Source organism: Amblyomma mixtum, chromosome 3 (genome assembly GCF_055824585.1).
Source record: "Amblyomma mixtum isolate Tamu chromosome 3, ASM5582458v1, whole genome shotgun sequence".
NCBI lineage: Eukaryota > Metazoa > Arthropoda > Arachnida > Ixodida > Ixodidae > Amblyomma > Amblyomma mixtum.
Genome location: NC_143014.1, coordinates 52,893,448 through 52,918,770, shown reverse-complemented (window position 1 = coordinate 52,918,770; position 25,323 = coordinate 52,893,448). Strand labels below are relative to the sequence as shown.

At 48.3% G+C, this 25,323-nt stretch overlaps 2 protein-coding genes across 8 annotated transcripts in view; one reads left to right on the top strand and one right to left on the bottom strand.

The window, feature by feature from the left end:
* LOC149350215 (oxysterol-binding protein-related protein 6-like) overlaps window positions 1-16,311 on the bottom strand; it is a 158,604-nt gene extending 142,293 nt beyond the window's left edge. For 3 of the 6 annotated variants that reach the window (XM_089579179.1, XM_089579176.1, XM_089579178.1), the window contains exon 1: window positions 16,163-16,311. The gene's annotated coding sequence lies outside the window, so the exon portion shown is untranslated. The remainder of the gene's footprint in view (window positions 1-16,162) is intronic. The other 3 variants (XM_089579174.1, XM_089579177.1, XM_089579175.1) reach the window with 1 other exon arrangement.
* The window catches only part of LOC149350214 (uncharacterized), a 15,643-nt gene continuing 6,266 nt past the window's right edge, over window positions 15,947-25,323 (top strand). The window contains exon 1 of one of the 2 annotated variants that reach the window (XM_089579182.1): window positions 15,947-16,174. The gene's annotated coding sequence lies outside the window, so the exon portion shown is untranslated. Of the gene's footprint in view, window positions 16,175-16,398; window positions 16,494-25,323 lie in introns of those variants that run through there. The other variant, XM_089579181.1, reaches the window with a different exon arrangement.

The window sequence follows — 25,323 nt, the reverse complement described above, 5'->3', positions numbered from 1 at the left end:
AATAAAAATCCGAAAAGACAATAAGAAAATACCAATAAAGCATCCAGTCTAGACTTTCGCCTTCAACAAACTACAAGAGTCGACTGAAGTGCGATACGAAAAAAATCCGCGCCTGTCCGTATATACCCGACCGCCCCGTATTTCAAATGCCGAAGGTTTTGCTATGGCCCACAGAGTTGCCGCGGCCACCAAACATGTGAGAAATGCGCATCGAAAGAGCGCCTTTCTGAGAGCTATAACCTGCTCCACACTGCGCATATCGGAAGGGGAGCAATTCGCGTACTGAAGATCTTGTCTACCGAGGAAGACTAAAAAAATATCGCTTCGAAAACTAAGGCAAAGATTTCATTTATAGAGGCGCGAAAACGCCTCTCACTCAACCAAAGTACTTCCTCTTTCACCGCCAAAACAAATTTCACCGATGTGATGCGCAGAGGCGATGCACCACACCGACCTTCAGCACCCATCCATTAACGCTACTCCGCCACCTCTTAAACAGGTTGCGCACACCCCCGATTCAGCAGGCTTCAAGGCCCCACAGGGCGAGGTCCAGCTCTAATGTCCACATGCTTTCTACACGTCGGGCGGACAGCCGAACTCCTCGGACCGTGCAGAAAAAGACAAGCCCCGAATGACGGGGCCGAAAAAAACAAGCCAGTCTGTGCAACTGGCTTTGTTGTGCACTGTGCTACCACATTGATCCTTTTTTCTAGAATGGCTACTGAGTATATCTAAACAACGTTCATATCCTTCCTTTGAAAGCCAGGATGCTACTGGAAAACAAAAACCTTTTAGGAGGTCATCGGTGGATCGTCTAAATGCGTTAGTAGCTAAACGTTCGTTATATTCGAGACTAACTCACTTAAGTTCGTTATATCCGAGGTGGTATACTTAGGTTCGTTATATCCGAGGCCAACACAAGTTAGTTATATCTGACATCAATACACGAAATAGTTATATACAAGGTTACCGCGAAAGTTCGTTATATCCGAGGTTGCATACTAGGGTTTCATATCGGAGGCGACGTGTCACGCTGCACGCGTGACGGCGGTCGCCATTTCCGCTTGCACAGACCCTTCTAATGCTAACGCGTCGATAATATCGCTAAATAGTTGAGACATCCGACATCCATGCACGCTATCTCATTAACCTATTGCAGAATAATGGCCAAGTGGGTAAGGCGTCATACTGAATCTACCAGCGCTTGTTAATACACGCTGGTTAATTCTAAGTTTTGTGCAGTGGCAAGCGGAAGAGCCCCTTCTAAGGATTAGGGCAATTTTATTCGCAAATTAAGACTTGCTGAGGCACAATACACGTTGTAAAGGACCGAAAAAAATCACGAAATATTACAAGCGCTGAGAAACCGCTCACGCATAATGTGAAACCTTCATCAGCACCGGAAGCGCACGTAGTGTCAGCGAGGTCCAGTCACGCCGTTTCAGTCGCTAACCGCTCGCAAGCTTCATTTACGCATAGCATGTGGAACAGGGGTTGGAGAGAAATAGAAAAAAAAGGAAGGCTGCACTGTACCTGAATGAATTGGGAAAAAGACGTCTGACTAAATGCCCAAACGCACAAGCGTTGTTGAATCAGCGGTGAATGCGTGCGGGCTCTTTCAGTCTTGCGGCATCGACACAGTTGCTGAAGGAAGGAGCCGAGCGAGAACTCCTCCATAAGGAAAACTTTCCCAGGTAACCTGAGGCAGCTGGCGGAAAATGACAGCAGAAGAAATATTTTCGACGGAACCCGTGACAGTTGTCCGTAAAACACTGCTGCGGAGTTCGCAAGACGGCGTAAGGACAGCGCACACCGCAGCACATGTAGACCTCCGTCCCTAACATAACAGAGTAATCAGTGTAAGCAAGAAGTAGTGTCTCCGCTCTCCTCCAGGAAAAGAGCGTTAAGCTCGAGAACGCCTTTCGCGGAAGAAATTGGCCCGCGACAACGCGAACTCCGAGCGGCACGCAACGATAGTCACCGGTTGAGCGACGCGACGCCACAGGGCCATTAGTTACCCTGTCACTTGTGCCACATCCCCTAGCCTGGTGAAAGCAAAGCTTGCGCTGCAGTATGTACACCTATATACGCTGCAGTGCTGCGCGGACGTGCCGTTCGTTGACCACGGCTTTTCGGACGAAGGGGGGGAGGGGGAGAGGGGGGAGAGGGGGGGGGCAGCTGCGGCGCTAAGCAGCCTGCTTCGAGCAGACAAACGAGCGGCGGATATGCGCGAGCGCACTACCTCCGATGCGTTAGAGGGCTCTCTATCCCAGGCATTCATGCGATGCCATGGGCGCCATTTTGTGGTGCAGCGCGCAGCTTCAGCAGTGGAAACCGAAGCAGGAGGCGATAAGCCGATTAGATACGCTCGCAACCTTTAGCCGTGCTACATGCACCACAAAATGGCCGCCACAGTGTCGTCCGTGCATACTCCCTCAGGGGCGGCTGCAGCAAAATAGAGAAACACTTGAAAGAACACGGGGGAGTCAGGTTTTCTAGTTCACCCTGAATAGCCCGAAACGGGCGCCTGGAAGCAAAGCTACGAAGAGTGTTTTCAAGTATGTATCTTTTGACCGCAATTTTCGTTACTTAGCTTTTGGTGTTTCATCCGTGTATGTGCACGCCTTGAAGTGGTCGTAAATGGGAAAAAATTAAGCGCTAAATCTCGTTAAGCGATAAACCTTTGCATGCAGGCAACTACCCTGTGAGTAGAGCACCGCGGCCTAAGGACTGCTGAGGTTTGCGCACACGAATAATTTGTTAAGCCGCCTGCTATGCGCGCTTTCACGTTGTTCTCTTATGGACGACTTGACATCCGCAACTGTATGCTGCTGCCCGTATTCCGTCTGCGTTCCAGCAAAATACTTGCGTAATCAAAAACGTCCCAAAATGGTATTCAGAAGAGGAGCTTCTTTCCTACCTCTGCTAGCAAGGCGTCGTACATGCTCGACGTCTCCTACGAAATGTGAAAATAGAAGAGAAGTGGGAAAAAATAGCTGCTATCTAGACAGTCTTGGCTTTTTCGCCAAATACTGAGCGGCCGGAGAAAATAAACTTAGGTTTCACGAGGCATACCGTTTTCGACTATACTCAGCCTCCACAATTCTATAAGTGTCAACGTTTTGGCCACATCACCAAGCGCTGCCGTGGAGATCAGCGCTGCAAGAGGTGTGCAGGGCCACACTAGTTTCATAACTGCAAGGCAGAAGCGTCTTGTGCCAACTGCCGGAGTAATCACCGTGCGAGTTTCAGTGGTTGCCCTTCTCGTGTGGCTGCAAATAAGAGAAAGCGTACTTTCTTCACACTTCTACGCAGTCTGAAGACAGGTTCCCAGCGCCGTCTTCTGCGTCGCAGAAACAAGCTGACGCTGTCATTGTGTCGCTTAACCTACTTGCATCTTTCCCAGTGCCAGGCCTCAAGTTGAAAAAATTGGCAGTGATTTAGGTCTGGTTAAACCTGGGGCATTGCGAAAGCAACGAGGAGAGAGGGAGAGAGAGAGGCGATGGAGAGCGCGCGGCCGCGGTGGCGGCCCCGGCACGCTGGCTATGCGCCGCTACTGCGCATGCGCAACTAGCGAGCGCGGCGGCGGCACCCGCGCAGTGACGGCGGCGGCGCGCCAGCTGTGCGCTGTGTGACCTCACTGCTCCTCGCGCATGCGCAGTATGGCCTTTCGTCAGCTCCGCGAAATGGCTCGGCGACACGCGTAGTGTTGCTTTCGCAACAAAATCTCTGCGTTACGAGACGGAGGGCAGAGCGGCGACTCATGCGGAACAAGGGTAATCTGGCTAGTAAAACGACGTTTAGTCGGTTAAATTCGGCTATTCGATGGTACATGAAAAAGCTTAGAAGATAACGGTGGGTGTCTTTTTGCGCTAAACTAACTGCGTTTCACGAATTTAGACAACTGTGAACCACTTTTTGGGAAAATCTCATCACGCTTACGCTTTTCACACCCTGGTGCTACATTTAAATCGAAGCCTTACGTGTATTGCCGAAGAGTATGCCAATGTTTACAATTAAGGACGATCACATTATTCTGCCGGTCTTTGTGTGGACTTGAGCCCTACTGCCATGGACACTGTTCACAATGAGAGAGTTGCGAACTGCCCTTATGGGATTGCGGAGACGATGCGCAATGGGCCCTCATGGCGTGCCAAACCAAATGCTTTGACATCTTCCGGAGTAAAAAATATGTGAGCTGCTAAATTTCTTAACCAAATTTGGGAAACGGCAAGCATTCCATCAGCCTGGTTGACACTGTGGTTTCTTGTGCAACAACGCAACGGCACAAGGCCAGAGGACGAGAAGGGACGATGCACAGCGCTGTGTATCGTGGGTGGCGCCTGTTTTTAAACCCCCGAAAGACGCAGTGGATCTGTCTTCGTGCATGACGGTTTCGCTCACCTCGTGCGTCGAAAAGTTAATGGGGAGTGTGATTTGCAACTGGCTGACATGGTGGGCTGAAAGTTGCCGTTTCTTGCCAACATGTATCACTGGGTTCCGTTCCAGCCTCAGCGCGCAGGACAGCATTTTAGATTTAGTAAGCCACATTGAGCACGACAAGAGCAACGGCCTCTCAACCCTTGCCTAATTCCGGGTTACGTCGAAGGCTTATGAATGTGCCCTACCAGAATCCAGAATGGCTTCTCATGGCTTCTCAGCTGTATCGCATGATAAATATATGATAAATTTTGCCTCTCGGCTCTCAAATGACTGACGAAGCTACAGTCGAAAGGATTTACAGTTTGCTACCGGTGGCTTCCATCATCTCACGTTAGGGTCGCTGGCTACACGGCGGCAGACCTTCTTGCTCACGAAGCCCGGTATTATCCGTCCGCAGTGGCTGTCCAAAAGGACGAGACCTTCGCTAGGCAGCTGGTGGTGCAACACTCTTTTGCACTTCTGTCCCCTTTGCTCTCCCTTGCGTAACGCGAGGCCTATCGAGCGACAGAATTGCTTCCTTATATAGACTGCGCACGAACTCTGCCTATACATCGGTATGGATAGACAGATAGAAACAGAGAGGGGGAAAAGGCAGGGATGTTAACCAGAAAGGTTATATGGTATGAATGCACGAAATTAACCGCACCGGCTCACATATATGTGCGTACACTGTTATGTTGTGGGTGATGCAAACCATTTTGTTTTAGCGTGCTCGCGTTTTTTTTTTCTTACCGAGCGTCAGACACTCCTGGAAAACCTGAGGAAACTCAACGTTCCCTCGGACGATATCTCTCGTTACGTGTACCCTGAGGGCTCCCTAACTGAGCGGCGATTAGTGTCAGGATCACTCTTGAAGTTTTCAGAGGATACTGGCCGTATGGAACAGTGGTAAAGACGAAATCACTCAGATCAGTGACTCAGGCGGAGTAATTTCCGACAGGCCTTTGTAAGACTAATCTCGCGTGTATATTTACGCCACCACGTCCCCTCACCCCCCTTCATCATCGTCGTCTTAAGCGAATCCGATTGCGAGTACATCCTCCTGCCAAACTTCGAAGGGTGTCCTCACTGCTGCCTCGGGGAGCTTCCGGACGACCTCAAGTGAACGCTTGTTTTCAATGACAAGGATGTCTCGCCAGCCCAGGTCCTTGACCACTGTCTTCGTTTAACGCGCCTTAAACGCGTCAGCATCGAATATCCCCAAGGTACAAGAGCACCAAGTGACTAAGTAGCACTCGTGCGAGAGCCAACGAGAATGGTGCTGCCCGACCCTTAACCGTACTTACACAAGAAAAGCTTCGTGGATTTCACCTTCGCAGTAGAGCGCGGCGCTATGCGTGGATTGCGACATTTACGGGCAGATGTCTGCGGTACGCATTTGCTATACATTTTGTAACACGACTTTAACTAATCCCCGACATCGTCTTCGCAGTTGACGACATCGTGATGAGGCACAAATCCACGTTTCTGAAATGGCTCACAAACCCTCTTCAAGAAGGCATGGTCGGAATTAATTAAAGTAGGCTTTCGTTCGGCTGACCCGGTGAAGAGCATTAATCAACATCCGACTTACGGACCTCGCAGAATAATCCGGTACTGCGCGATTGAAGGAAGTGTCTGTATGTACAAGGCCTCTGCTCATTAGAAGGACCCGGAAACGAGCAGCTGCTTCGATGCCTGTCGTCTGTATCGGCGCTTCAGCGCACCATGGCCTCGAAGCGCGCCGCAAATCCCATCCGCGACATTAGTGCGGCGTGAAAGGTCGCTATGCAAATGACTGGCGCGCATTTTCGAGTGCAACGGCATCGGGACTGATTGCGGCTCTGATTTCGTATAGCCAGCCCATGGCTCGAACAAAGCGCCACATTTTCCCGCGCTTTCGTCTTCCGCAGGACGGAAGGTCCCGCCGTTCCATGCAATCATCGCCGGAGAGTCTCTCCAGTGCGCCACGAAAACACCATGCAGACCTTAATAGCTTCTAATAACGCGGAGCAAAACTTTCATCCCAGCGCAAAGCCCGCGTTCTTAACGCGAAAACGAGTTGCACATCATTAAATGATAATTAGGCCAACAAAGTTGGTATAGCAATGCCGAAGAGGTATTTAGGTCCGCTATTCTCATTCGTCCTTCCAATAAAAAATTCAGTATTTTAAATTAGCTTTGCTCTACGCACGAAGACCATGCCGTATAAACTTTGAAACAAACCTGCTTAATTAAGCTGTGTGGGTGGTGTGCTAAGCAGGGAAACGGATCTCGGAAGGTCAGCAGATCATGGGGCTTAAATCCACCGTCATAACTTCTCTGCTCCCCCTTTTTTTGAGCCTAGCCGATAAATTTTTCCCCGATGAAAACAGGCCAAGGTGAAGTGACCTTTCGACTTAGCCAGCCGGAAGCCAAAGCGCGAGCCGCGGCCACCTCTTGGGAGCTGCGATACCGAGTCGCGTGCCGGTGGTCATTTGCATTTCACCCTCTGCGTCGAATCGCGCGTGCGCCTCGCGGGCTCAGTCGCAAAATGAGGCGGATACACGCGCCGAAGCTCGAGACAGACGCCTGAACACGTGCATGCCCTTGGACGCGTAAACATATCCGCAGGTCACGCACAAAGACTGTGTTCGCAGCGCCAATCTACCGTCCTAAAGCGTGTTGAAATAAAGTGCCAGTTAAAGAAATGCGGTAAAGAGGAAAATAATAAAAGTTTCCTTGAGTTTGTGTGTGTGTGTGTGTGTGTGTGTGTGTGTGTGTGTGTGTGTGTGTGTGTGTGTGTGTGTGTGTGTGTGTGTGTGTGTGTGTGTGTGTGTGTGTGTGTGTGTGTGTGTGTGTGTGTGTGTGTGTGTGTGTGTGTGTGTGTGTGTGTGTGTGTGTGTGTGTGTGTGTGTGTATATATATATATCGTTGCAGGAAACATTTTATTTGACTGCGTTTCGATCGGAGGACCGATCTTTTCCAGTAAAATAAAAGTGTTTCCTTCAACGAAGCGTAAACTTCGCTATCGAAGGAAGTTCTTATTTTCCTTTTCAGATGAACCTGATGGGCTGCACATAATAGCCTTTTCAAGCTACTTACGATTCTTTTTTCCATAAATCTCCCCGATTCCTGCCACCTTCCAGCCGTCCATTAAACGCAGTTAGCGATGAGTGTTTTGCTGGGCGCGTTAGCACAACGAACTGGGTGCTTGCATTGGGGAAAAATGTCCGGCGCTCATTAGTCCGCGACGCTGCCTACTCGGAAGCGTTGCCACTTTAACCTCCCTTCTTTTTCTTTCTTTTCGCTCTCAGATATTTGCTGCAAACTTACGCCCAGAGTTAGTATAGGTGCCGAAGAATAGTGGTCCGATTTTCAAATACGAATATCACAGGAATATCAGATATTATATGCCCGATATTCGTGCTCAGTAAGCTATCTGTTACTTTTGGATATTCGTGTACCTAAGTATTTTGCAAGCACAAAATGAACCAGGGATGGGTGGGAAGCCTAAGCTCGCCAGCCGAAGTCCTCTTGTCAAAATTTTGGCTGTTGCGGACTGTTTCTTCTTTCGCACTGCCGCCTTTTTTTTAAAGCGATATCCCCCCCCCTCGGCATAGAAGGGGTACACACGGTGTTTCACCTTAGAGTTTCCACTATTTTTAAAAATGGGCTGTTTGAGTCAGAAGAGCGCTTTTTTTTTGGCATAGCATTGTCAGCGATGTAACACATCAGAATAGTGCTAAGATATGTGAGCTAACAGGTTTGTTAACTAATACTGAATAGTTAACTTTTTAACTATTAGCGTTAGGCTTCTTAATTACTCACAGGCGTGTAGCCAACCGTAAGTAATAACCTTATCAGTTTATCGAATTTCGACAACGCGGTTACTCTTCGCTGTGACCTATCAAATTCAGGCTATTTCGACAAGTTACGTGAACTGGAAAGGTTCGTTTGCCTACAAGCTTCTCGAAAGCTCACGTATTTTAGCGATGGAGCCAGAATTTGCTGGGCCACAGCGCCGATGATAACTGCGTTTTCGAAATTTTAAAAGCTGATATGGATATTGCTTACGCGCTTGGATATTGCGGGATATTGCTACATGCCGCTCAGTAATTAAGTAGCCTAACAGTAATAGTCAAACAGTTAACTATTCAATACTACTTATCCAGCCTGCTAGTTAGCACCTCTTAGTGTATTCTTTTGCACTACAGCGCTGACAATGCTATGCCGAAAAAAGCGCTCTTCTAACTCGGCCTATTTCTAAAAATTGTGAAAAGTATTACGTGAAACGCTCTGTATAATGATGGTTGAAAGAAAAGGATGGTTAAAATGAATGACAAAGGGTTGGCCTACTAATGAAGTCGAGGAGCGAGCGAGATGCGGTCCCTGCGTCCAAACGATATATATGACGAAGGACTGGTCGGCGACAGACCCGCTGCCGCCAAGTGCTGCATTCTCGTCGGCTTCAGCGGCGGAAATACCCACGGCAGGTGGCGGATATCGGCCTCAGTATTCCGGCATTTGCAGATTCGACTCCCGGCGCGGGGAGTGTAAGCCTCGAAATTGGGGCCACTTTCGAGTTACGGCAGGAGTGAGGGCAACCCCGACCCGGACCCTCCGAAGCGCAGCCTCCTCTGCGCGGTTAAGACCGCGGGCGAGGGTTGCCGCACACGGAGGGATGACAGCACGTGTGCGGCACCGGAGGTGCTCCTTTCTCGTTAAGAGGAGGGTGGCATCATCCATATTTAGGAGCCGAGGCAATGACGCGTGTGGTGTCGCTTGGTGTCTCGCAGAATTTGCACCGCTTGCGTCTTTAACGCTTTCAGGAATTCCATCTTCCATGACCCCTCTCTACTTAGAAACGCTGCAAGCTACCAAGTAATGAAAGCACATTCGCAATAAGCTGCTTAGCTTTCGTTAAGTGAGGACTGCGTGGTAGCCACTAAATGGTGGCTATCCCGCGCTGTGGCAAGGAAAGAAAACGAAGGCTTTCGTGGGCTTGTTTTCGGAACGCTCATTTCTTGCACTCTGATATATAAGACGCGAGATCTTTCACGCTGCTTATTGATCACCGCTCAAGGAAGCAAGGCGAACAGCTGAACAATACAAGCGCATCTCGTCATAACAAGAGTACCTGAAGTAGAAAGGCAACGCCGTATCATACCTGGGGCAAAGCGTGAAGAACAAATACGGCATTCGGTGTTTTCTGTTCTCTCTAATTGGTCTAACTGATCACGAACCTCTGATTGCACACGCACGTAAAACGTGCCATTTAAAACTGTGGCATCGATCAATTTTACGCATCACAGCGCAAGGATGTCTCACATTTGTAGTCAAGGAAAGGTGAATGAGGGGCGTAAATTGATCAACACCACAAAATAAATAAATAAATTAAAAATCCCCTGTGCCCCTTGGTTTCTGTGGCTGTTGGCTTCTCTCACATTTGTAGTAGCATTAAAGATAGTGTTTAACGCAACTGTCAATATTTGGAATGCTAAAAAAAAACATTATATTCTATCTGCATGTTTTTGATTTCAACAAGGTAGCCGCCGCGGTATTATCTGCAGCAAAATTTTACGGGATGAGTGCTCTCGGAAAATAATTTTGCTGAAGCGCGGCCTCACGACCAAGTCGCCTAGTACTGTTACCACCCGCCGCGGTGGCTGAGTGGTTACGGTGCTCGTCTGCTGGCCCGAAAGACGCGGGTTCGATACCGGCCACGGTGGCCGAATTTCGATGGAGGCGAAATTCTAGAGGCCCGTGTACTGTGCGACGTCAGTGCACGTTAAACAACCCCAGGTGGTCAAAATTTCCAGAGCCCTTCACTACGGCGTCCTTCATAGTCTGAGTCGCTTTGGGACGTTGAACCCCATAAACCAAATCGTCAGTATTGTTAATAGCAGATGCAGCTTTTACGCACCCCCTTATATCTTAAAACATTTCAGGCGACTTGCTTACTTTACTGCGCCGAAAGAATTTTCTTTTTTAAAACACCCACATTCCGTAAACTTTTTCTGCCGTTAGTGTATCGGGTGTTTGTTTTTTTAGAAGGTCCAAAATTTTTAAAGAAAGATAAATTCCTTTAGATTTATTTTAACCCTGGGGCTATGCTGAGGGCTATGGCGGACGCCGGGTAAGAGGTAAACTACTTTAATTAGTTCGCTGATTAACTGAATACGTTAATGAACTTTTATAATTTTTATTTAGGGATATGTTGTATTAGCAGAATTGGACATCGTCTTCCAAACAGTCCAGCCAAGAAAAAAAAATTAATGAAAATATTTTTTGCGCGCGTTACGAAGCGAGCAAAAGACCCTGGTAGGCAACTTCACACTGTAACAAAGCGTCTGTGAGCGCCTGTGACGTAGTTCGCTCCGCCTTGCGCTTTGTGTCAGTGCGTTTTTGTTCCAAAGCGGCATTCCGCGAGGCCGCCGAGCGAAGCGAAACAAGCAGCGATAGCGCAGGCCGCCCGTTCGGGCTTCAGGTGACGTCAGCCGTGTGACGCAAAGCGCAGGGCGGAGCGAACTACGCCAGAGGCGCTGACCGCCGCTGAGTTACGGTGTAAAGATGCCTGCCAGGGTGACTTTTTCGCGCCTCGTAACGTGCGTGAAAAATATGTAATTAAAATTGTTTTTTCTCGGTTGGATTGTTTGGAGGACGATCTCCAGTTCTGCGAATACAATATACCCCCTAAAATAAAAACTAGAAAATTTTATTAACATATTTAGCTTATCAGCGAACTAATTAAAGCAGTTTTCCTCTTGCATGGCGACCTCCGTAGCCTCCAGTATAGCCGCAGTGCTAAAATAAATCTAAAGCAATTTACCTTTTTTTAAATTTTGGACCTTCTAAAAAAAACACTCGGTATATATTCTTCACAGTAATGATAACCTCGGTAAGGACAACGTTCTCCCCATCAACTGATAGCAAACAAGCATGCTTTTCTATCATGCTGGGTCCACGCCCTAGGTCTAGTGGTCTGTCAAAGCTGAAAAAAGAAAAAACACAGATGGTCAACGCGATTCATGAGTGTCCGCCTAGCGTTTGCTTCTCCTGTACTCAGCTTCAGTTGCTAGACGACGCTGCCTGCTCCGCTCATCGCTTCCGACGCCTTGCCTCCGCAGTGCGCTTGCCCTTGCTCTATTGTGCTGAATGGCGGGATCCCCAGCGAGCCACTGAAGCTCAGCCCACCGTGCTCGATGGGCTTTCGCACAGCTCACCAAAGGGCCAGAATCTATCACTAGTTTTCTCCCTGTCGGTGCCGGTTTAAATGGACACCGTTCACTTGACACAGGTCCAACGGCTTCAGATACAGGAGAACTCTCAGTGTAGGTCCGACCGCCTCAAAGTATGAAGGAGAATTGAAGGAGCGGGCGCTGCCGCTTACATGGTTTTGAGCGTGTGTGTCCTCCAATCTTCTACATCTCTCTTATTGGCCGACGCGCCTACTCCTCTCCAAGGGACTCTTTTCATCCATTCTGATTCATCACTCTTCCCCACTCTCCTCTCCACATTCTACTTTTAGGCCTCAGCCTGACACTACGAGACAGATTTCGCGAAGATGGCAGTACTAATACTAACGCATCAAAACGCTCTAAAATTATTGGCAGGGCTAAGACTAAAAACCATTGACTATACAGGAAACAGAAGTTTAAGATATTTCACCCGAAATTAAAAGGAAAAATCATGTATGGACACGGGCAGGACACGAAATGCATAGAAATGACAACCAATTGTCTTTTGAGTGCGTCTGATAGGATACCCAGGGATGAAAAACGTATTCAGGGCAGCCCGGTACAATATAAGGTGGCAAGATTAACAGATGTTCACCAAAACGTGGCCGCATGGCGGCAGCTGGCTCTAAACGGAGTGATTAGAGTTCATTGGAGAGGTCTTAGTCCTGCATTTGAAGGCAAAGTGACATGTTCCTGGAGTATACGTAACCGCTTGGAATTCAATGTAAGCTTGGAGTGTAATGCGAACTGAGCAAATTGTTGCTTTGACAATAAGAAATTTCAGCGCATACAATGGAGGCATTACAGAAAACAGTGTTTAATGGTTGTGATTGGTGGCGAACTGTAGCTGGTTTTACACAAACAAGCGTGGCAAAGCTTTGTTTTCAGCGCTTGACAACGCCTTCAACTTCAGTCCCATGCGAAGGGGAGCTTGCTGAGGCTGAAGATGTTACTGCAGCCCTGAGGTTGCGCCTCCTATCAGACTACCAGCAGCATTCGATTTTTCTTCCCGGCAGTAACATCTGATGCTTTAGTGGCTATAGTGGCTATCTATTGGCTATAGTGTCCAATAAAGCGTTTCGCGTTTATGACGCGCTAGTCATTCTTTTTACTCTGGCTTCCCCGAGTCTGGTGTTCCAATATGTAAAATAAAGCAGTCCTAACGAACGAGCGTGCCTTCAGTTGACCATCCGATTTTCGATCCGAAATTCAAAAGTAAATATCCTTCCCTGATTATTATCCGAAAATTTCAGCATTCGCACACCCCTACCCAAAACTAAATCCTCCCAAGAACGCGCTGCGAGCTCATCCATTGCAGTAGCAACAGAGATATAGCTACTCCCAAATTAAACCCCCTACCCGCTTCCAGCGCCTTAAATACACCAAGGGCAAAAATTATGAGGGTCGCATTTCTTTGCGGAAGCCATTTCAAGGTGCCGCAACAGGGTATTATCCGCCTTTGATGATGGCCACATGCAGTTGCGAATTCGCCAATGCAAACAAAATGGCGAATAGCTCTGTGTTGGCATGGTGAGGTTGCACGGCGAACCTCTTCCTTAACGGCGGCCAACAGCGGTATAAATGCGTTAGACCATTTCTTCTTAGTTGATGCGACCTCCGTCTATTTCGAGATTACTCTCAGTTACCAAAAGCCTTTCGTGAATCATCCTGACTCCCGGAAGCAGTGCGCTCAGAAGAAGAAGCCATGACGCAGTTTCATGAAAACTTTCTGATCTTCAAGCAGATTATGACGCCAACGTTAGCGTTTCTAGTCCGTTTAAAAAGTCTATCTTTTCAGAACTGGCACACATCATTTTTTTTTTTTTCATTCTAGTTCCTGCAGCACCACAAGGGTATTATTGCAGGGGGGACGTAGTACAAAAACATATGCCTGAAAATGAGCTGGTAACAACAAATCATGCAGCAAAGCACAAAAACAGAAAAAAAAGGAGAGAGAAAACGCAAGAATTAAAAGTCAGCGCAAAACAGCAGACGCCATAAAGTAGCAAATTGGTACTCTATCGCATGAAAGTGCAATGCGGCATAAAAGAGAAAAAGGGAAAGGGATGATATGTTTCTACAACAAATTGGACGATAAGAGGGACTGAAACTCGGCACGCGTATTATATTGGGCAATATCCTTGGGAAGCTTATTCCAGTGACCGGAAGTACGCGGGAAAAAAAATGAATTGCGGAAAACATCAGTGCTACAGCGCATTTCAACAACACTCAGCTCTTGATCACATCGTTTAAAGATGAAGTGGGGAGGTGAAATGTACAAGTGCTTGTTTATTTCTGAGAGGCCAGAGTAAATTCGGAAAAAAAAATTCTAATCTTGCGGCTAATTGGCGGTGGGCTAGCGTTTTCCAGCCGAGGTTCTCTTCGATTAATGCAATACTGCTACGAAAGTTATAGTTTCCAGAAACAAATACGGCGGCGCGATTTTGGATACATTCAAGTTTTTTTTTTTATATGAGATAAGAGGTTTGAGTGTCCCATGCCGCGGAAGCGTACTCGAGTATTAGGAGAACATTTGTTATGTAACGCTGTTCTTTTAGTCTTTTTGTGGCATTAAAAAAAAAAGTAGACCACTTCCGGTCTACTGCGATGCACAGTGTGAACGAATTACACCTCACGCAAACTCTTCATCTGCCCCGTCTTATATAGTATCATGAGGACTGCTGGAAGCAAACTTCAGTTAACGCATTATCAAGAAAAAATGGCTGAACATTCATCGATTCTTCAAGCCCACTCCGCTTTCCCATCCTCTCCACTCTTGTATTTTGTTCCCTTTAAGGCTGGGCTCGATGAGCAACCCTTTCTTCCTCGTTCTGCGCTTTGTAGCCAAGGCCAGAAAAACAAGATTGGAAGACGCGCTGCAGGAGATGCGTTCCAACCGCCGGGCCCGGGGTCTCGTGGTAACGGCATATATTTAGAGGTATCTGCGGGCTTGGACCTCGGCCAAGAGACGCGGCTGCGCGATTTTTCGACGGGCGGCACTCAACCGCTACGACGAGCGCTGCAGTGCATTCAGTGCAAAGCATCACCACATTGTGATACAGGCGCAAGGACTGCGGAGACCCAGACTGGCTGCGATGCGACCTTCTCGTAAGAGAATGTCCCTCATGCAGTAACCGGTCACTTCGTGCTTTGGCATAAAGCATTAGAGTTTTCTTGTCCCCCACGTGCACGACAGAAAACTATAAAAAAATCATAGTTTCATTTTCAAAGTATATCACGGCCACAAACTGGGAACGCTTTGCCGGCTTCAAGCTATTGTGAGAGAAGTGAAGCCGCGATGGCGTGATCACAGGGATATCGTTGTGCATGCATGGTGGCAGGTGTTAAATTCAACGGAAATAGAGGTGAGTATATCACACCATGAGTCAGAAATCTGATGTTTGAGTTGTCTGCCCGAGATAACGAGAACAGGCTGAATTTCGTATCAACCAACACTCCTCCGATTTAATTCGCGCTCAAAGCGTCTAGTTGTAGCTTACATTTGGTTCTAACAATTCGATAAATTTTAATCCGAAGAAATAAATTAGGAACACTTCTCAGTTATTTTGAATGTCATTTGCTACTTTCCAATTAATAAGATGGAATAACATTTGCTTTTAAAGTATATTCGATTTTAGCACAGCTACACTGCCTTACTAAGCAGGGTAAACAGTTCAAAGCTGACAAGAGACAGAAAAATATAAAAGATGAGTCAAGAACGTAGATAAAGACAGATCCTTCGCCTTCACAAGACTTGATACGGCGTTCAGAACAACTTCAGATACCATTACCATTTGTGCAAAAACACGTTTGCGAACCAGTATACACGTTTGCTAATCGAAAACTTTGGAAGATAAAACGACCCGATATAAAGTGACAGCTTTCTTTCCGTGATACATTCTTGGGTCGGTAATCGCTTTTCAATTTTTGTCGTGGGGAGAAGCAGTAACACCAACCACTCAAATGCAGCCGTCAACGTTCCTTTTCTGTTCGTCACCCGGTCAAAGCAACGCCGTTTGTCAAGAACCGCAGTCGTAGCGGAGCTGTTGGAGAAAGTGACATCTTCGACGATTCGACCAGTACCGAGAGAGAAACGAACCGGGCACAGGAGCAGCTCCTGTTGCAGAGCAATGCGGGGTGCGCCGGGAGCGCCTATATCTCATACGCTGACAACCCGTGATTCGCAGCTCAATGAGCCGCCGCCGTAAAGAGGCGCGCGCGAAGGGGGAGGAGGGTTTCGCGGCTAGGAAACGAAACTCAAACGTGCGGCGCGAACGCGCCATCCACTTCTTCGCGGGGCGCGTCGATATTCGGAGGATAAAAACAGTGCGCCTCCTAATCTCGAGGAAGCAAGTTCCCGGCGGCCGCGCACCACGCCGCCGGGAGAAGCGAAGCCCCTCATCCGGCCGCCGGAGAAGGGTGTTGGGGAGCCACGCAAAACAGCAGCAGCGGCGGCGTGGAAGACAGCCGCAGCCAGACACTCGGCCTGATTGCCGCCGGCGCCGCGCCGCACCACTCACCTGCGTCAAAAAGTGAGCCCGCGACGTGTGCCGTAATCGGAAATCGAAGGCGCGCCGTCGTCAGCGCGCCGGTCCGCTCCGTCGTGTGCCGGGACCGAGCGCGCGCGCCAACTGCTCGAGACTACGCTCAAACTTGGGCTGGCGGCGGAAGGCCGCAACCTCGGGGCTCACGGTCGCCACACGGCGGCGGCATCCGCCGGCGGCGCGACCGCCGCGCGCGCACCTTTCCGCGTTCTCCCGCGCCGCCGCTGCCGATGTCCTCGCCCGGCCTGGTCGCGCGTCACTCGTGCGCCTCCGGAAGGACGGCCACTGCCACCGGGGCCAAGCACAGGTACATGGCGTGCAGCTGCGCACACGGGTTCGGCCACGCTTGGATGCCGCTGCTTCTGCTGCCGATACATGGGCGCAGATAGCGGGCTGCTAAACAGCGCATACGCTGCTGCCCCAGTGTGCACTTCTCGCAACGTGTGAATAACCGCCCTTAGCAAATCGAAATTTCGACGACACCTGCTCGCACTGCGAAGTTTGGCAGAGTAGATACAGTTCACATTTTGCGCAAATGCTGCCATTCTCACACTCACCATTTGTCATTTCTCTATTCGTCCGAGTGTCATATTATGGTGCCAGCCATGTGAAATGTTGTTGATAATTGAACTCCGACAGGAACGAGGCGCATGAGGCGATTATTCGAGCAACAGCATGACCAGTTCCTCAGTTTCATAAAGCAGCTTTCAGACTCAAATATCGACAACACAGTAATCTTCGGCATCACGGTTATTTTTACGAATAGACAAGAGACGCTTCTCTGAGAACGTCTGACAACTTAGTACCACAATAACTTTCCTAAGTTGACCTAAAGAAAGAGAAAGAGGGGGCTGAGGTAAGCAGCTCGAGATTCAAGCGCAATTTACAGGTCACTCATGGTTATTTGGTACATCGTCAAAGGAAGACCCCTTACTCTTCAACTGCCCTCGTCCCACACATATCACTCCTACAGTATACTTATGAATTTCCTCATTTCTCCATCTAATTCATTCTGCACCGCCCCGACAATCGCGTTTTTCTTCCTTAGTAATGGCCACCTTGTTTGCTTTCACAGACCACTTGACCGCCTGTTCAACGCATCACAGTTTTCCTGCTGAAGTCCACTCGTGCGTTCATGAGGTTCTTCGAGCTCGTGTAGAGCTGACCTGCCCGTGCGCTTCGTTTGCGCTCGAACGGCTCACTGCGGCGGCCTTTTTTATATCTTGTTTTGACAGCTCACCTGTTTCTCAGGAGTTTCGTGGACAAACTGGAAGCTCATTACGCAGCAGCGGGTTGGCATTGTTACGATGGGCCCGTGGTCATCGTGTTGCACAACCTTGTCCGCTCGCTTCGCTCGTCATCACGCTCACATCTTGTCGCTTTGGCCCTGACTGGCGACTCTACGCATGCTGACAAAATCCATCCATGTAGTCTGCCTATGTGACTTTGGCAGAGGCGTGGAGGTCTTCAACTCTCCTTTTGCCCCTGAAGCAGAGAGCTCAAGCATAGCTCGAACAATATAACGCTAGGAGGCGAAGATATATCGTTACGATACCGTGATGTCCACATATGGCGCTAGTTTTGCGCGGTCGACAGTAACAAGACGCTAATTTCTGTGTTTAAGACTGAGCGGATTTTGTGAAAATATTGCTGGCGACCGAAATTGACCATCGCAATAACCTGACCTTCCGTGAGTACCGGCAACACCCGGCTTAACATCCGTACGAATCAGGATACGTCGTCTAATGACAGACCAGCTTCCACGACCGATATACTCACTGGACCATTGACGTGAGAAACCGCTATTAGAGGTGTTCCATTTAAACGAGGCCGAGCTCAGCGATTTTGGCAGCCAATTTTGTCGATTTTTTGAACAGTTATTATGCCGAGAACGCAGTGTGCCTCGTGTCTGTAATTACACATTGATAGCCAGAAGTTAAAAAGACGCTGCTGGCTATTAAGGCTAATAAGCTGAGTTTATCGTGGTAAAATAAAGGCAAATACGTTTGACTGAAGAACAAAAATACACAAGTGATAATAAGATGTCTTGCGACAAGTCTACATTAGCATCATAAGTTGTATATATCGCTGGCATTAATCGCCTCGCCATTAAGTCTTTGAACTTGATTTCGCCGTCGCTTTTTCGTTCCTCTGCAGCGTGGAAATCTGGTGGGTTGAGGCCTTTTGGAGGGTGCAGGTGATGGGTTGAGGCCTTTTGAAGGGTGCAGGTGGTGGATTTAGGCCTTTTAAAGAGTGTAGGTGGTCGGTTGAGGCCTTCTGGAGAGTGTAGGTGGTGGGTTGAGGCCTTTTCAAGGGTGCAGGTGGTGGGTTGAGGCCTTTTGGAGAGTGTAGGTGGTGGGTTGAGTCCTTTTGGAGAGTGTAGGTGGTGGGTTGCGCCTTTTGGAGAGTGTAAGTGGTGGGTTCAGCCCCTTTGGAGAGTGTAGGTGGTGGGTTGAGGCCTTTTGGAGAGTGTAGGTGGTGGGTTGAGCCCTTTTGGAGAGTGTAGGTGGTGGGTTGAGGGCATTTGAAGGGTGCAAGTGGTGGGCTGAGGCCTTTCGGAGAGTGTAGGTGGTGGGTTTAGGCCTTTTGGAGAGTGTAGGTGGTGGGTTTAGGCTTTCTGAAGGGTGCAGGTGGTGGGCTGAGTCCTTTTGGACTGAGGAGGCCCGTAGGTGGGAGATGCATTTTTACCGCCAGGGGCGCTGGGATAAGTAAGCTACACAAAGACACAGACCCCGACTGAAGCAGTAAAATAATATAACGGAATATTTCCGCCTTCGGCACAAATAAAAGACTCTGTCGGGAAATGCAATGTGACACACCACCCATAAACAAATGAATTTTGAGATGGATTTCTTGCGCTTATGAATGTTCTAGATGGGTGCTGCAGCGCGGCAGCTCAAGTGAAGACCGAGAAGTATACGAAATGACAAACTGCTCTGCGGAGTGTATGCCTTCTTTACACCCTTTTAGAATGGATCGCCAACTGGTCAGGAACACAAACCTTCTAAATTATGAATGTTGCAGAGGCGTTTAGTAAAAAATTGCAACGTCACTTAGGTATATCCCATATGTGGTCTAAATGATTAGCAATCATGGGGCCTCTGCAAGAAGCACCCTCAAGTGAAACTACAGACTGGCATTAACGGGCAAAGGAGAAGCATTTTGTACTTGCTCGGCCACACTGCCGAGAGATCGTAGCTTGAAATATTTGATCCGTAGAGGAATAACAGATTGGTTCAACTTTTGTTCCAGCGGCGGGCGAGAGATAACGTGTTCGGTTCCCAACCAGTTGAGGGATTCGTTTCCCAGCTCACACACAGTTTCCTTTCTGGACACCTCGAAGCTACACCGGATGCCGGACATTCACGAGAAAAGTGCTGAGGGTTGACTCCACAAATGCTATGAATTAGAGGAAAATAAAAACAGACTTTCTGCCACACCCTGCGAAAGGGGTGGGTCGCGATAGGTGGCCTGACTAACGAACCTTAGTAGACGCCGAAGGAGGTATAGAACCTTGAAGCTGCCAGGCCACTTTTTCCAGACATAGCGGCAAGGTCGGGTAAACAAGCGCTTCCTTAGATTTAACCGCGCCCAGCCGCTGCATCATAAGCCCAGGAAACGCCGAGCCCGCACCTCGCGTTCCCTGCGGGTTAGGTAAACGCGACGAACCATCACATCATCCAGCCTCGCATGAGAGGCGGGTTGCCTGGAAGCGGAGGGCATGGGTGCAGTCGTCGCTGCAGTAAACGCCGGAGATTGTCTCTTCACGCGACCTCATTAAAGCGCACTTTGGGACATCTGGGGAGCACCTTGTGGCTGGGATCGAATTAGCAGCCAAGTAGAAAAAAATACCGTGCACTTCGCTGTGAAACACGGTGCATCTGTTTATGATATCGCTGCAGAAACCAAATTTTCGGCTCTGTGAGGATGGCAGTGTTGTTTGAAATGACATGCGAGGACACCGTATCATGGATCGAAAACTGGCACATTGCGCTGAAACTAAGGAAATGACAGTTAATATCCCTCTCGCGTAAGCTCACGCACGTTAAACGCGGATTCTACTTCACTGTAACACCCATTAACCGAGCATCATCTCGCGAACATACCTTGGCGTCCATTTGACAGCGTAATTATTATCAGCTAACCTCATTATAACAGCATGCTCTCGCACCTAACGCACTTGGTTATCTGCGGCGCCGCCTAAAATCAGCCCCATGTGACTTCACACCGCTTATGAAACCTTCGTTCACCCAAAAGTTACCCATCTGGAGCAACCTCACAAACATATCTCCCCAACGAGCTAGAAGCCATTGAAAACAGAGCCGCGCAATTTGCAATGTCAGAATACTGACGAGGAACTAGCATCACTGCACTCAAACGAACCTTTTTTCTTCCGTGTCTTCAATCACCTATTCCTCCTATTCCTTTTTTAACCATCATCAAGTCAGACACCCTCTACATCCCCCAAGAAGCATTCTTCTCTAGAAAGTGCGCAGTCACGGCCACAATCAACGATAAATGACTGTTTGCTTTCATTTTTCCTTTTCTGATTAAATAGCCCTATGAAACACTTTATCTCACATTAGTGCTTGTTGCGCCGATAACATTTTTCCGCAAAAAATCAACATCTCACTGTTTAACGGGATCTTTTGTTTTTACTGCATCTCGCTGGGCCTTTTGTTGATACAACCTCAACTGTGTTTTCCTTTCTTTACCAATTTTTCCCTCTTCACTCAACTGGTGTCGACTTCACACTTGCTTCGTTTTTGCACCTGCCTTATGTGCTTCTTCCATGTCCTTAAGGCTCTCCAGAAGTTGAATGAAATAAAAAGTGCAAATGAAAATAAAAAGGCGCACGTGAGCGCGGACGATCAAAACTCGGAACTTTAGTTTCTGGCAGCACAAAGAGGTCCGTTTATCAGAGGGATGCAAGGTGTGAGAAAGCACCGCTAGCCTTGCAGACTACACAAACGGAGTACATAAGCTTCCGCGCTCTTTCAGTTAAATTTTTTCGACACTGCGATAAAGAAAAACAAAATTACGCCACTTATATACGTAAAACGACTCACGCCGCACAGTACTTGTTTAATCCCGACACAGCGAAGCACTGTTAAAGCACAGCTCTCGTAGGACACCACGTAAGCCATTAAAACGTTGACGAGAGTTGAAAAAAAAAACAACAAAAAACGGCCAGACTGAAGCGATAAAGCTTTGAAATGAGCCAGAAACTTACGCGAAAGATTACGTAAGGTCGCTATTCGCACGCAACGCGCGAAGTCACGTTTATCGACTAAAAAGATAAGTGGAAAAGAAGAAACAGGAAGCCTAAGGTTGCGGCCTCGTCCGTGTATCGCCGCCGAGGGAGATCAAGTCCAAGCCCCGACGCTTTGGCCGGGATGCAGATTGAGGGGACCTCCAAGGCGATTCTTTAGTCGAGCGTAGCGGGCCGCGGACACGCGGAATGATGAGGGGAGAGAGAGTGAGTGAATAAGAAGAGGGGAGGGGGAAATAAAAATACATAAACGACTTGCTTCCTGCGCGCCACCGATGTGGGCGATATAAGGAACCGCGAGACCCGCTTTTATCATTATACCCCGCGCGATGATCGCACAAGATTGAAGGTCGACTCCCGGCCGAAGCCATGACCCGAATAAAAAGTGCGCAGATTGAAATCGATCGCACGGGGAAACCATCGCTGCTGCGTGTGAGCCTCGGGCGCCAAACGACGGCTGCCCCCTGCATTTGTCCTGTACGTTGCCGAAAAAAAGAAGGGGAGAGAAAAGAAAATGTTATTCAATGTCTACACACTCGCTCGCGCTGTGATGTGAGTCTCCGTAATGACGCTTGTATGGTATGGTCAGACAAACGTTGTTCTTTCTGGACAGAACACGATAACGGCGCGATGCATTGACTCGGTTTTCCAGACTGTTATACACGAAGGATCGATGGGAAACCGATTTCGTACATGAAAACCTGAGTCATGCCAGAGTTACGCTGTTGGTAAACGGTGATCAATGGCCCTCGCGCGGGGAGAAAGGAAGCGGGAACATACTTTTATTCAGATTAACCAAGTCCAGCACTCCAGGACTAAAATTTCGAATATTGCAATATTCTAAAGTACTGTTTCGGTGAAATTCAAGGTAACGGTCCATTATTCAGGTACATAGCAAAACCTTTCTTTTAAAGTTTTTCAATCGTTCTCATCGAGTAGACTGACAGAAAACCAATAGGGAAAGTGTTTGACGATACCAAAAATGTTAATAGCAAAATAATGCAAGCCTGCCGAGGAGAGAACTGCGGATATATTGATTGTTATAGTGAAATCTTACAATATATGAAAAAAATTCCGCTTATAAACTCTCTCCCGTTGAAAAATGCTTTTGTCTAGAATTGCTCGATACGAAACTACTAACGGCACCACATACGCTTCTTGAACACTAGCGATACCATCCCTTCTAGAGGCCCGTGTACTGTGCGATGTCAGTGCACGTTAAAAGACCTCAGGTGGTCGAAATTTCCGGAGCCCTTCACTATACTATGGCGTCCCTCATAGCCTGAGTCGCTTTGGGACGTTAAACCCCATTAAACCCAAACCAAACCTTACTTATGCTGCGTGGAGAAACGTGCTGCATACAGGCATGCGTGCCACGTTAGACCTTAATAAATTTTCCTGCAGATGTGCTGTCGGTTCTTTACGCTGATCACAGCGAATGCAATCTGGCTAGATAACGGCAGTTATTAGTTTACTTCACATGATGGTGCAATGCGTTCCAGAGGTCACTGCAGCTTCTTTGCAGTTTCCTAAACAAGACGTTGGCGCGTGCAGGATGCGGTGGCTGCTCGCCTTTACTTCAAGACAAAACAAGCTACAACGTAACTTTCGCTAAGTGCGTACGGTGCCGGCAGCCTTTGCCATGCACTGCACACGTAACGCGACTTTTTTTTCTTTCTTTACAGCACAATAAGCGCTGCCTAACTGTGAAAGCGCGGTTCGCTAAGGCGTTTATTTTTACGCAATACACTTGGCTATCACTACAGGCGCCAGACGCGCTCCCTCCATCAGAGAGTTTCACACTATTACCTATAGAGGTAAAGCTGGCGCTGCATCCATCGCGGGAACGCCGGAAAGACGAGGTTTCTTGCTTTGCTTGGCTAGTTGGACAGAAAACGTGGATTCTACCTATGGATCGGCAGCTGCACCGCTGTGCTCCGTGATGCTCTCCTCCGCGCGAAGATGAAATTCTTTTAATAGCGCCCTTTCCGCTTCTTCAATAAATTGAACACAGGTGGTAGGCTAGTATGGAACCTTTTCCAGCATTCCTTGGAGTTTGGGCGCAACGAGAGTGGTACTGTTATGTATAAGTCCTTGTTTCACGACCAAAAATAGCAAAGCAAACACGAAGCCTCATCTGCCAGGCATTCCTGAGCCTCTGCATGGTAGACGAAGGGAAGTGCCGCCTGCTTTCCCTCTAGGTAATATTGAGAAACTCTGAGCTCTCCACGAAGGTATGCTCCCGTTCCTCGGCGTTCGCCGCAGGACGGAGGGGCACCGCGGTGGCATTTTTCAGCGCTGTCATTCCTGTGACACCGCACAGCGACGTGACTGATGTGTGTTTCGATAAAGCAACGGCATCTTGAGCAAGCCGTGCTCGCGCACCGCTGACTTCGTGCGAGTGGGCGGCATCGCTGTTGCGATCTGGGAGCGAAGTTAATGATTTTTCTTTTCTTTTCTTGCGCATGCAAAGAGCAGGCTCAGGGCGACGATGCGGCACCATAAGCTAGTCGTAAATATCGAAATTCCCCTTTGAGAAAAAGGCCGTGAGTAGTCCATTATCAAACATGAAGGGAAGAACAATTTATTCAAACAAACGCAGACCGCCTTACTGGTGCAGATTACCCCTTGCACTTGATAGAGTCGGCTGCCGAGCGGTTGAGTAAGGACCTTATAATCGAACAAGTCACTCCTGAGCAATCTGGAGAAAGTGGGGGCAGAAAGGAAAGAAGAAAGATAGTGGCACTACCCTGCGTACACAACGTATCTCATTGCCTAAACAAGATTGGTCACAGAGCAGGAGTGAGCGAGACGTTTACAAACCCAGGCAAATTGGAAAGGCTGTATCGACGTGTTAACACTGACTAATCGAAAAAGAAACAACAGGGCACAATACATCACCAGAAACGTTTCGTGGAATGCGCGCCATCCGTTGTGTATTCTATAGACCTTTGCACTGTTTGCACTGTTTTTGGACTGCGCTGTGCATGAAACGCTGCTGGCGCAGTGCATTTGAAATATGGCTGCGCCCAGAAGGGTAAATTTGGAAAGGTTCGTGGGTAGACAGGTAGATGAGCCAATGAAATACTGGAACACAAAAATAACGTTCATCAAGCTTGCAGAAATTTGGGGGTTCACTGCATAGACAGCCCCTCCAAAATTTGTGCGGCGGAATTTAGCCGGAGCAAAGCGCTTCATAAACACAGTGAGTAACCGGTTCGTGAGATTATCGAGGCAGCCGAAACAGCTTGGCTGCGCGACCAGCGTGCTAGCACGCCGTCCGGATGGCTAACAAAGGAAAAAAAACTGAACTTGATCTGCCAAACGTTGTTTGACTTTCATAATGGTATTGGACTTCCTATGTCGCATCACATGTATTGAAAACTAAACATTTTGATAGAATTGCCTGTCTGGCAATTTGCTGTCAATAAATCGTATTGCTGTGACGTGTCTGTGACCCGTGTTTTGCCTTCGTGCATAAGCTATAAGAAAGCTTTGAATCTTCCAAACAAGCCGACTTGTTGAAAGTCGGCGCTCATTGTGTCTTCGTCTCTCCGTCCGCGGTCCGCGCTGTTAACCTCAGAATGGAAAACCAGCAAGGCGAAGATGCTGTCCCTGCAAAAGCATGGTGACGCAGCAGCAAATACATTGCAACCTAAAATAAGCCTTCTAGCCCGCTAAATGCATGCTAACGGATGCGAGAACATTCGCATAGCCCGAGGGCTGTTTAAGAACACCAGACCATTTATCGAGAGAGAGAGAAAAATAAAGCTCGATTTTGAGCACTGGGTTTTCATCCGCTGTATAATTAGACCCCTTGCGGCGCTAAACACATTGCCCGGAGTCCGTGCTGATCTGGGAGCAT